Below are 13241 nucleotides of genomic sequence, written 5' to 3' on the forward strand. Positions count from 1 at the left end.
TTCACTTTTGTCAAAAGCAATTTGCTGCACGTAGTTACCATTAAGTGCGAATTAATTAACTTTTCGTTCAATACTGCATCACATCTAATCTTTGAATCCTGAGTCTTATTCTATTTTAGTCTAATATCCTTGATTCTAAGATGCTTCGGTGAAAGATAAAGACGCCGACAGTACTTTATCAGACGATAACGTGCTCTTTTTGTATTACGTCACAATGTATTGGCGTCACTGTGCCATTCTAGTCTGCCCCTCGTTTTTTGCATTACGTCACAATGTAAGCGACGTCACGATGGATGTCAACTGTCATCGCCTCGTACAGCTTCCAACAGTAAACTACTCCTATGCATCTCGTTTCTTGGTTTGCCGTTGCTTCACTCGGCTAACATCACTGGTGGAAACATTACGTTTATGTTTTCCGACGGATAAAATGTCTCAGTTCGACTCACAATTGTACAGCTACACGGTAACCTTCGCAATGTTTACATCCCCACAATGCAATCGTGGAATGTCGCTTGACCAGTCAGCTTCACCTGGATGTACTGATCATTTTGCCCCATATGGTTTACGTTTATCACAGATGTAATTAAAATAATTTAGAGAAGATATTTAACCCGAACGTTCGTCTTAACGTAGGGGGCAGACACGTCAATAGAACAGCGCGCCAGTTAGCCCTGTGCGAGGATTCTTCATTTAGGTCACCGACACCGTCGTTTGTTTTCTGCCAGTAGATTAATAGTAATTATCCTTAGAAAGTATTAAATTTGGCATCTTAGAAAAGAAATACAGTTCGCTCTACCACCTTGTATAGTGTAATAAAGCACACTTTCGCCCTGAACTATTATAGTTAAAGCACGAGGATGCTTAACACACTATACATGGTGGTCGAGCGAACTGTATTTCTTAAATGCATTACTTCATAATGACGATACATTGACTTAAGTCAAATTACGCTTGATAGATAACAGTTAACAGATAATTGTGAACAGACAACCATACAGATATCACTGAGGCATGCCAGCCTTAGAGGCACATCAATGTCTACTCATGATACACACCTATGTTTCATTTCATACCACTGTCTCACATAACATTCCCATCCACCGAGTCATTAAGGATAGTCTCAAAATAGTGTTGCTGTAAACATATTCGGACGAAAAATTCCAAAATGTTATGGCTGATGAACAATAGAAATTTGAATTACGATCGCATAGAAACTTCACAGAAAGGTTAGAGTGAGTGAGTCAATATTTAACGGCACATCGGCAATATTTCAGCGATATCGTGACGAGAACCTATTTGACATTGAAATGTAATATGTGTATATTATAAAAACCTGTCTGCAAAGGACAGTAAAACAACTAGAATATCACAATTACAACTAAAACTAGTGTGGAAATTTAAAACTAATAGCACTATTTGGACAATACAATATAAAAACTGGCTATACATCGCCAACCACTGAAGGTAGATCACCATACTAGGGACCATGGGGACTTACAGTGCTTTTGCTACCTGCATGGACCCTAGCTGGATTTATATCATCCCTTCAGCCGCTGGCGATTGAAGTCAAATTTAGCCTAAATTAAAATGACAAAAATACTACATTTAAAACAGCTGGTAAATATAAATCTCCGTTGAATGTTTCGGGACTTACGTACCGTCTCCGGAGGACAATAATTTTACGCTACTTCAACCCCCTTTGAGGGTACAGCCACTAACAATCTCAGTTACTAATTTAAACTACCAATAATAAAATATGCATCTATTTACAAATCATTCAACAAAGCTAATTCTTTTAAAAATGCAATAATTAAATGAGAACTTATATTATTTAAAAGATCCTTCATAGTTCGTGATTTGAAATAGTTATCCCTTGTGATGGAATATGGGGCGGTGGTGTAATATTCAACACCGAATTCAATCATGGTACAATGTGTGAAGCCCATTTCTTGTCCCCAGCCGTGATTCAGATTGCTAAAAGTTAGTCAGTCAGTCAGTGTGATCCATTTCAGTGCTGTGTTGATTCTAGATATGCTGTGTTGACCTGTAAATATACTTCCGCAGACATTGTTTTGTGGCCGTGAAACTGAAGAACATGGATAAGGGACAAGATAAACTAAGGATCATGAGCAGCGTTAAGTTTGTAATTCGACTCACTCAGTGAAAAGTGAGAATTAGTTCCCTGCCTTTCAGATACTGGTGCTTTGACTTCCAAATAAACGATTGCTTCGTAAAGGTAAGTTTACGCTAAAAGGCTAACCACGATGCTTTCATCCATATCATTAATGTATTAATTCCAAACGTTGCAATTTTGCAAGCCATTGTCGACGTTTCATTAAATAATAAACTAAAGATGTTATTGAAAGTGAAAACATGTTTAACAAAATGAAGAACTATATCACACGGATCACTTTAAATGTCAGAGTTTCCCACTCAGAGTGATGCAGTTTTTCGTTCACGTTGTTACTGATTCACTTTGTGGTCTTGTAATTCGTAGAAGGGATGATTTGGGGAAGAAAGACAACCAGTAGTAATAAGACCGAGATTAACGTTCCCACTTTTGCTGAAGTGACGAGATCTACATCTGCGTGTAGTTGACCTCCTTTCCTGTTTTAGTTGTCACAAAATGTAGATTGCCTTTCCCCTATCTTCGTACTGATGAAACCTAGATATCCTTTCCCGCTCTTTCACAAGTAACGAGATCTCGACAGACCATTGGTTATGAATGTCTAGAATGTTTTGGCCCTTGAGTATATCACTTACTACAATACGCAAAGCCCAGTATGAGATGACCACAAACATCTCAATCGATGCGACAAGCGTACACATTCTAGAACCATTTAATGACCGCCATAAAAGTGCTGATGCTCTTCATGGCAACGTTACCAACGGGAGATGGCTAGTCCTCCTTTTCGGCGTCAAAACAACAATTACTTCTGACAGATATTACCATTCGTCCAATGACGGCGGCCACATCACAAATTATATGAATATTTATTATGCATAGGACCATGTGATGGTGAGCTTATCAGCAAATCATTTAGAACCTTCCCCGAGGCCAGTTGTGATCATTCTGGTCTACTTTCTTCATACGCGTTCATTAATCCTGCTGCAAATGAAGCGGCCTTGAAGGCTGAACATAAGCTCCAGTGGGATAGTGGGAAGTAGAACTTCCGGTGTAATTACAGCGGAACTGACGTCACAGTCAGTGTCATTTGTTTTTATGATTGATACGAGTGACACATAGTACCAAGTATTACCTTCATCGTGTATTCTGTGAGGTACACAAACAGCAAACAAGTAATTGTTGCACACACGGGTCCAAGACTCTCCACTTTTGGAATGAACAAGGCAATCCAGAGTAACCCTTCCTTGTACCACTTGTTGATCGATATGGAAGTGAAATTTGGGGCTATACTTATAGAACGTGTATTGAAAAGGTTCATAGTGAGTACTATAAAAGATTTCTGTCAGTCAGTAAAAAAACTGCATCATGTCCTGTACTTGGAGAAATTGGCAGATATAACTTGTGTGGACATTACTTTTCAAGGTGTATTAAATATTGGTGCCGAATTATTCGTATGGACCAAAATAGATACCCAAATGTCTGTTATAAGATGATGAAAGCCTATGATGATAACGGAGGCACAAAATGGGTTTCACATGTTCGAATGCTTCTATCTACTACAGGTTTCTCCTATGTCTGGTTAGCCCAAGATTGTGGCGATGTAAATCACTTCAATGTTTGAGTTCAAACAACGCTGTATAGATATTAATATACAGCACTGGAATAGTAAAATAAGAAACTCATCATTTCTTGTAAATTATAGTACATTTAAGTCACTTCTGATTGATTTAAACATATTTTATTCACAAATGTGAAAGGGATTGGGGACAAGTTATCCAACTTAAAATACCCGCTCCCTTGTCACTTCTTGAACCTGAACTGTATATTTCCTGTGGCGCATTAAACAAAGATCTTATGCGAATGTTGATCAAATTCCGATGCCAATCACATAACTTGAATATACAAAAGCACCGTTTTTCAAAGATAATTGTCCCTAATAAAGAATTTGTTTGTAACAAATGTGATTTAAACGTGCTTGAAGACGAATATCACTTGCTGCTAATATGTCCATTTTATAACCGATGCAGATCCCAATGTATTCCAGCCTATTTCTTCAGCCCACCTTCAATTGTCAAATTCCGAGCCCTTATGAAGATACACAGTGTCACTGTTCTTAAAGGAATATGTATATTCCTGAAGCAAAACTTAAAAGAATTGTATTATGAATTATATTTCAACTCTACACACCATGACAATGTTGTATTACCTGTTGTACTCTTGGCCACATGGCCTTCAATTCTGAATAAAGTGATCAAGTACTTGTTGATCGATATGGCAAAATATATGTTTTGAGGTAGCTTTGCCGTTTCATCGGAATGTGCAACTAATTGAAATCATTTGTACGCATTCTGTACGCTTCTGATTATATCAGAGAAATCTATTTATGAAGCACTATGAAGCGTAAACTATATGTAAAATATAGATCAGTAATAGAAGTGTATCCCAGTTGCGCAGATTGATGCTCATGCTGTTAATCATTGGATTCTCTCGTCCAGACAAGGGTATTTATAGACTGCTGCCATATAGCTGGAATATTGATGATTGCAGCGTTAAAAAACAAAAACAAACAGAGATCACCGTGATGCATTTATCAATCACTATGAAGCGTAAAATGTTCAGCCGTTGGCTGAGTATATGTACAAAAATGTAGATCAGTAATAGATATGTTAAAGTAGACAAATGTTTGTGTGTGTGTTTGCGTGTACGTGCGTGCCACAGGCAACATAAACAGAGCTTCTTTTGTTATATTTCTGCACAGGGCAGCTGTGCCGATTATCCACTAAACGATGTAATCGCACGTGTGTATTTAGACAAATTGCATGTGGTGTGTGACGCATTATTCTTGAAGAATCAGAATATAAATTCCGTGTCCAAGCTGAGTGATTAATGACTAAAATACTCATTGACTTCAGAAATAACCATTATCAAACAACAACAAAAGTACAATGACCTCACATCTTTTTCATTGAAACCTACAACCGATAGGTGGCAGTAAACTGGCTTACATGTGAATTGGCAAATAAAGCTATGGGAAATATTCAAAGATCGTCATTAAACAGAACATAATTGGATTCAATATGAAACAGCAAATTATTTTAGTTTGTTTAGTTCAAAATTGTTCCGTGAGAGGGATACAAAAACATTATCGTTCATGATAAAACAAATCACATCACAGCAAATCTAAAATGCCTAAAATTGTTACAGGTTGATTCCAAGATTGAAACATTTAACCAGAATCAGAACTCCACCCAACAAAAGTACTAGAATCTGTACTTTACTTGGAAAGTGTTATCCCAAATGTAACATGTGTTACATTTGACCACTTTGTAAATAAGATTGTGTAATGTCTGAGTAAGCATTTATGTATCTACCTGCATTTGTAAGTTCAGACGCGAATTCGGGGTGCGGATGATGACATACATAGACTTGAGCTGTTAATTAATTTTAGTAGATTTCCACTATTGCAACTACCAAAGTGCTGTCTTCCATGACTAACCAAAGAAAACAGGTATTACTCATAAATCAAACGTCGGCATCACAGCGACTTATTTGGTTGAACATCGCTTTTTAGGAGAAACTCAGTAACATCACTGGGTTTTGCGGAGGATCCAAGAATCATAATTACAGTTAAACTAGGATGAAGAACCCACGACCAGCATGATACTGCGCATGGATTGCTGTACGTGCGATATGCCATTTTCTGGGCCAACGACAACGACAAGTCGGAGAGGTTTTATGGTTATACTAGCATGGTTTCCACGAGCCTTGGGCGATGAAGGGAGCTCTGAAGACCAAAGGCCGGATATGCCAATGACACATTGTCACTGCCACGGCGGGGCTGATGACACACACCAAGTGCATCTCATTAGTGCGCATGACGAAGGAGAAGAGGAGTCTGAAGATGTTAAAAGGATGCATAGACGTAAGAAACATAGTATTGCAATAGCTGGTCGCAATAGACTATCGCTATCGCAATCGTTGTTTCTCCCTCAATTGTCACACATAGAGGAGGGAAGGTCGCAGGATATTTGGTCGATGTAGCGATTTGCAGCAAGATTGCCTTGAACCACCACTAGCTCTGATCTACCTGCGTAGGACATGACCCTTGTCCACCTATCGAACGCAGTTCGGCGCAAAACGTTCGTATAGACGTTGATAGACACTTTGTCTTTCATCCCGTTTCCCATTCATCGCTGAACCAAACGCGTCGACAGTTCCCAAGGTTCCTTGCCTGTACCCTGTTGCACCATTGGACACGTCATCGTCGGTGTAGTCGTGTCTGGACAGGTTCAACGTTTGGTCGATGTGCTCGAACCCCCACTTCGCACAGACGATTGCTGATGGTTTGGTCGGAAATTCTTCGAAGACCAGGCACGTGTCCTGCAGTGTCCGCTGCTGCTGCAAATCGGTGACGTAGGGGTGAAACACCCGGATGAATCGGTCCAGAGCAGGAGTGGTAACTCTTGGTCTTCCATGCACTCCTGGAACGATCTTGGGCCGAATTAAAGCTGGTATATCGATGCCATAATGGAGATATGGTGCTGTGGTTGAAGTTGAAGTGTCTTGCAACTGCAGACTGGGACTCCCCTGCTTCCGAACGTCCAGTGGCGATATTTCAGTCAGTATCATCCAATCTTGGCTTTTTTTATCATCGTTTACGTCGTAGATTTCGAAATGAAATGATAAATTTGGTTTGGTCTTTTGTAGTCGAGGTCTCTACTCTTGTTTCCGACACATTGCATGTGCATTGCGAGGAAAACCTTTTCTGCATGCATTTTTCATGTATCGATTACAAACACATTTTGGGATGCGCTCAATACACAACAACCACGACATGATTAACGGGATTCAAACCTTGGAATTGTCTTAATGAATATTGCTGTCAAAATATATCAAAATGAACTGCTGAAAACGCTTGTGCGTTTCTTACTGTTGAAGAATGTTTATTTGTCCAATCTGAACAAAACCATATTACATCAAATGGGTAGCACCTTTACCACTCTTTTAATGTTCGGTAAGTTGCATCCCCAATTGTTATTGACCATTTAGAGTCAGATAGATCTTTCAAAATATGAGTTACATTGAAAGAGGAAATGATGTTATTTAATCATCAACGAAAATTAACCAAACCCTACGAGGCTAATCAAAGCGAAAGTCTTGGTCACTGAGGTAGTTTATATCATCGTGGCATTTTTCAAGCTTGAGGATACCGTTAGTGGCTTCTTGCAATGCGACATCAAAAGAAAGGAACTACTATCCTATTTATTACAATAGACCGAGTCACGGTGAAACGGTATTCCGTTCAGTAGAAAGTGAAGACAGGCAAAGAAGTTGTGTCAATGACTTGCTGGGTTCAATACGATTCAGTCAGTCTCACGGTGCTTATTATAACAGCACTAGTTTAAAGGCACACACACTCTGTCGATTACGATTGTGAATATGCTCTTTGAAAAGAGATGTATTTTGTGTATGTTAAATATTTATTTTTTTCATAATGGTCGACTTTGAGGCGTCATGTCACAGACATACGCTTGAAAACATCAGTTCACGTCAGCGACAATATGCAAGTTTAGATGTTCAAAGTTGATATGTTATATTTTGTTCTGTAAGTCTATCAACAGTTACCTTTAGATGCCATGCTGAAAACATGCTTGAAAGCATTGGGGTTACTTTTAAGTGACGGTGGCTGGCCCAAGTGTGCCAAAGGCTGTACAGGGAAGATTAGAGTAATCAACGTACTTCCTGTGGCTCTTTGATAAACAGGATATTGTACAAAAGTTTTGACTCTTGTTGAATTCACTCGAAGCCCTGGTGTAAGTCTTGCAAGTGTTTTAGGGTAGGATTGCAGAGATTTATGTTGTCCATGGATAATAGCATTTAAGGTTGAGAGGAATATTTCACGTGCATGAAAAACAAGTGTAATTTCTGTTATTGACTGTTGGTGTATTGTAAAAAAAAAGGTTTTTCTTTAGGACAGAAAATCAGTTAGAGAAGAAGGTAAGCATTGTTAATAGTACACACAAAGACCTAACCCAGTGAAAACACTAAATAAATATGTGCTGTTGTTAATAAAGTATAGTTAGATTAAATAAATGTTTGGATAACCACGATCTGTTTGGAGCCACGAATTATTTTATTTCTGCACACTTGCTGCAACAGACATTTCATATGTATGGTAGAAATAATGCATTTCCTCATAAGAAGCAACAAAAGACGTCGAACATTATCACCTGATGAAGGAGTAAGAATACGTCGTGTTTCTGATAATAATAGAAGTTGACATCCATGAATATTGCCACATGAATGAACATCACTTGTAATTACCATTTAAATATCAAATATTTGAATAATCTCAAGTTCAGTTCAAATGTGTATCCACAAATAATGATTACATGTAGCATCTTAATGCACTAACACAGAATTATTTTACACATTCTTCATCATTATACAACATATGACCTTTTTGTGTCACTGTAACGACCATCAATGACAAATTTATGACAATTTTAGTCTGTGTAACCTTTACGATGCATTCTCCATCTATTCCAAAGCTCCGTCAGTGTACGAAGGTCTAGGCTGGAGAAAACTACATCCATTTTCTAAGAATTCATTTGCACGTTTTATGACATAACTGACTTAAACTTCTCAAATATCACACTTTTGCGTCCAAAGGCTCTGTCATCCTTAACACGAAATGACTTTCTATAGCTTAAAATGTTCGTCAGCTTTTGCTTTTGTGTTCTACAATCACGAGGAAGTAAGAAACACAGTGGTTTGTTCAGAAACTGCGCAGAGAATATATTTTCATCAGATAATGTTCCGCTGTGTGATATTCTGTTTTATGTATTTCAGTTAAAAATGTACACTGGGGATAGAAAATGAGCCGCATGACCAAGAGTTGTGTTGTGTGTTTATGTGTCGTCTGATAGCCCGTAACAGTTCATGAACAGGTACAATCGTCAGCTTTAGGTTTAGCTCTTTCCATTAATAACACAGGCATACCAAACATCACTCTTATTACTCAACGTTTTGGGGTTTGCATCGTGTGTTCGGTCGCAGTAATTGCTGTCGTTATAACTCTTCATGGTGTCATTGAAAACAAGTGGCACAAGGTTATTACAAAACATTATCCATGTGGGTCTTCGGCGTGACGAGCGAACGCTTTAACCACTAGGCTACCCCACCGCCCCCAAACTGTTTTGAACCTCTTTTGATATGTAACGAACATGTAACAAAATCCCTGAGAATGAAGTTTTCCTACATTTGTGATCAGGCATAGCGAAGTAGAAGAATCCAGTGTTCAGACAGAATTGAACTCGGTTCGATTCTGAGATTATAAACCAGCAAGCAAATCTACATAGCATTTAGTCCACCTGTATCAAATACTCTCTATGAAAACGGGGGGAAAACTCCGTCCTTGATTATATTCAGGATCATGGTTAATCAGAGCCAGGGGTATGACAGTACGTTTGTTGGGCCCAGGAATTCTCTGCACGGTTTGTTATGGAGCTTTGGAATCCGATACAAATGAGCAATGGACATGTCCTCAGGTTTTACGGTCATGCCCAAACGTGACCTATAGCGTGGGGGCGTTTCCTAATACTATCTGGTTAAATTATCTTGGCTGTTTTCGGAATCCATACAATCTATCAATGTTGTCTACAAATACGTATTTCAGTTATTCTTACTCTTTATCTCTATCTGTTCATATAAACATTTTGTGTGACAATTCAGTACTGTCCAAAAAAATTGGAACTCAGTTTGTCAAAATGAATTGTGAATCAATATTCATATGAAGCTTACTTTCTTTATAGACTGAATTGTTAATGGTATGATGTATGTGTGGATACCAGCTAGGCTATGGCTATTGTCTTGGTAATCATGGTATACATTTTATCGGTTTTGTCCTTTAGCTGTTTCGGCATTTTGTACCAAATGTCAATCAATCAGACACATGCTATTAGACTTCAATGACAAGATTTGGTCTCAATGAGAAACACTGACACTAATACATATTCGTACCTTGTGTGGATACTATAAATAAAGTTTGACACAATTTAATAAAGCTTCAGAAATTTCCTGATCTAATGAGTCCCAAATTTGATATGACTGGCTATAAGTACTAAGGTAGGTATTGATTACTCTGCCTGTCTGTCATAATATGTGGAAACGTAATAGATTTTCAGACATGATACATACTCGTGATTATAACGCCACGTGTCCTCACATTCCTTATACGACTTGTCTAGCGTCTGTTTTCACCCACCACACCATACATATATTCCCTCCGTCCACTTCAATCCTGGATGTTTTCTCTACTCTAGAGTGGTGTGGTGTCTATGCAATATCAATGAAGTCAAAGCCAGTACACCATAGTGTCCACCAATATATAATGATGTAACTTTCAACGTCCTTAAAACGTTGCACTGAACGGGTGTACAACGGATCAAACGATAACCACTATTGATTGAATGCAGACTTGACATACATGTTTTGCATTTTTATGATGTTCCATAATAAACAAATGTAACATTGAATCCCATAGTTTTCCAGTTCACAACATTCAATATTCTGATTTACAAGGGTTAGTAATGATATATCCTAATGACCATATTATCCTGTGAAGTGGGTGCATGTTCCTGTTCCATTTTGTTTCGTTATCCATTTGCGAAGATATTTATTATCACAGGATTACAACCTAAACACTTCCTTTCTCTAGAATAACTATGGACAATAAAGGTGTAGGCGGATATGTTTCTTCTGTTGCAACCTTCTTTTTCGAAGTACGACAATCCAAGTTGTTGCTCAAACTCAGTAACACGTGCACGTAGGACATGACCATTCAAGCAAGGAACACCATCGACCGTATGATAATGCCATATATTAGCTATTACGATTGTCACATTGGATGGATTACAGGTTGATGGTGCTGGTGACCGTATTGGTGGGTAAAACATGAGCACTGGCTGTACTTCATTCAGGACTTCAAGAACCCGCCTCAATACCACTTATTTACATTGTGGCAGGTACTTGGGGTTTTTTTGAGAATCGTCTTCTTGGACTATCGTTGAAGACGACTTAGATTTACACCAGGTAACAAAAAAACTATATCTCTAACATATTTTTCTCTGTACCGTGAACGCCTAAGATCTGGTTAACCTTAATGAGCATTGCAAGAAGAACAAGTAGACATTGTTTCCAGTCAATGGCCTTCCTATCAACCTACGAAGTGAGTGTTTTAACTAGCTCGTTTGCAGCTTCTCTAATACTTTAAAGACTGATATCAATGTGAAAGGTATGTCAGTTCCGTATCAGGCAAATAACACAGGTGAGAACAATTATACAAAGATGCCTCATTTATCAAATGCGACCAAAGCAATTGTCTCTTTCACTGTTTGAATTAAATTGCATTTTAATTATGAATGAAAATCAGTTTATTCTTTTACGTTACCACACTATAGAAATGTAAAGTTCATATTGACATTTGACAGGGGCCTGATGTCGACTTATAATAGTCGTGACACATAAAGACTAATTATCCGTCGGTGTCAAAGCAGAAGGAGCAATGCCATGTTCGCTTATTTGATTATATTTCTTAAACACATTATCGTGCCGCTTACATTTACAGTAGCAACACATCACCAGGGGTAAAAAAGCCACTCTGTTAGCAGAGTATATTGGGATACGGAATGCCTTTTTTGCAATTCCAATTTTAGTTAGCCTAGTGAATGTAAATGGCATATATTCTGAAAGACCATTATGATACAAGGTGTCCGTACCTCCGAGAAGATATTCAAGAAATCAGATTCTGTGAGTCTTGGATGTGTTTTATTGATAAGCTATAGGTTCATAACAACACACAATCCCAGCCTTACATTTCAGTGACCATTAACATGCAGTCATTTTTGACTGTTAAGTGATAGAAAAATATTGAAACAATATCATATTAGAGAAATGGAAAACGCCAGTGACCCCTGTTGATGTCTATTAATGTCAAATTGTATTTAAAAAGTACACTCGTCAACAATAAGAATGCTATGCACATATCACCCACCAGGACATGTGGCTGATTATGTTTTCTAAACGGAACCGTACGATACCTTCATCATTTTGGACAAAACAACTATCGTGTTCTATTCATGACATTCTGAAGACGCCGGCCATATGAAGTTCAAGAAGAAAGAATAATTGTACCAATATATAATTTGAAGATTGTTCCGACACCAACAAAGGAAAACACACGAGATTGTAAAAATGGCATCAAAATTGGTATTATCAAAACTGACTTATATGAGGACACCAACGTCCTATAACCTTTAAAAAGTCGCAATTTCATGAAGTGAGTACTGTCACACCGTAAGAATGGAACCTTGCTCTTCGATTAAGAAAGACGTCAGACTACACACATGTGTCCATTACACATTGCCCCTTTGATGTTGGGCTGTCATCATATACACACCGAAGCGCCAACGACACATGTGCTTCCTGAGCTTACAGTATTGTAGAGAAAGTAAAGTAAAAAGGGTTTTATACAAATTAGTGTGTCTCCAGCTACGCTTTGATGTAACGCGCTCTTTGGGGATGAAAGTATGGCGATCCTCACGCTTTACAAAAGCAGAAGATAAGCGTATCGGAGTGCCTTTCATTCATGCCACTTTGTCATTCATAACAGTCACTGTTCAGTAACATTCCTTTTAAGACATCATAACATCTTACATCTGTTCTTCAAATTCGATGAGGATAACATTTTACACATCATCAAGTTCAAACTAATGTACTATTTGGTAACATCTATGCCGTTCGCCTCCATTTCAAACCACAAATGGACCCGTGAAGGTCCGGGTTAGAATGTACCTTCAGTAACCCATGCTTGTCGTAAGAGGCGACTAACGGGATCGGGTGGTCAGGCCCGATGCCTTGGTTGACACATGTCATCGGTTCCCAATTGCGCAGATCGATGCTCATGCTGTTGATCACTGGACTGTCTGGTCCAGACTCGATTATTTACAGACCGCTGCCATATAGCTGGAACATTGCTGAGTGCGGCGTAAAACTAAACTCACTCACTCACTCAAACCACAAATGATACTAATCGTGTTAGACGTATGTATAC

General features: G+C 38.4%; 1 long non-coding RNA gene across 1 annotated transcript; it reads right to left on the bottom strand.

Moving 5' to 3' along the window:
* Positions 1 to 262: 262 nt before the first annotated feature.
* On the bottom strand, positions 263 to 12545 carry LOC124286319. Its single transcript, XR_006901007.1, has 3 exons — positions 12535 to 12545; positions 10317 to 10326; positions 263 to 379 (listed from the first exon to the last, which is right to left on the bottom strand). It is a non-coding gene; the product is annotated as an uncharacterized LOC124286319 (long non-coding RNA).
* Between the last annotated feature and the right edge of the window lie 696 nt (positions 12546 to 13241).

Source organism: Haliotis rubra, unplaced genomic scaffold (assembly GCF_003918875.1).
Source record: "Haliotis rubra isolate DU_JTF1 unplaced genomic scaffold, ASM391887v1 Scf38, whole genome shotgun sequence".
Lineage (NCBI taxonomy): Eukaryota > Metazoa > Mollusca > Gastropoda > Lepetellida > Haliotidae > Haliotis > Haliotis rubra.